Below are 744 nucleotides of genomic sequence, written 5' to 3'. Positions count from 1 at the left end.
TGCGGCGTCCCTCTCTCTTTCCGTGCCGCGCTCTCTCTCTCTCCTCCTTTCTTCTTCCCGTTCTTTCCTCTCAATATCGACATTAGGCCCCAAACTTTTCCTTATTACAATTTGGTCCCTCAACTTTCTTAATTACTTACAATTTCATCCTGCAGAATTCCAATTTGACCCCCAAACTTCTTTTTAGCCTTTCAATTAAGCCCCTAACTATTTAATTTGGGCCAAATCCGAATTATTGAAAATACACAATTACAAAAATACCCCTGACCGACATATTTATTTACAAAAATACCAAGCTCACAAATTTCCATTAAAACCCCATAAAAATAACATTATACTTTCAATCCTTATTCCAAAATAAATTTTCAATTTAGTCCTAACACACAATTAAATTAAATAATCAATTTCCAACTTAAAATTTAATACTACTAATCAATTATAATACCAATTTTCCAAAATTCTTTTATAAAAACATCCTTTATAATTTCTTCCAAAATTTTCCAATATATAATTTTACTTATATAAATATGCATTTGGAAAAATTTGAATAACCAAAATATAATCATTTCTCAAATAATTTACTTGAATAATTTCTTAAAATTTCAAACTAATTGGGTATAGAAAATAACTCATTTATTTGATTAAGATTAAATTTTTCATTAAATTATTTCAAATTAAACCCAATAATAATGAAGCTAAAATTAACTTAAATAAAAACTAATTATTAAATATATAAAAATTCCG

Source organism: Ricinus communis, chromosome 4 (genome assembly GCF_019578655.1).
Source record: "Ricinus communis isolate WT05 ecotype wild-type chromosome 4, ASM1957865v1, whole genome shotgun sequence".
NCBI lineage: Eukaryota > Viridiplantae > Streptophyta > Magnoliopsida > Malpighiales > Euphorbiaceae > Ricinus > Ricinus communis.
The sequence above is the reverse complement of the archived record's forward strand: the minus strand, read 5'-3'. Positions refer to the sequence as shown.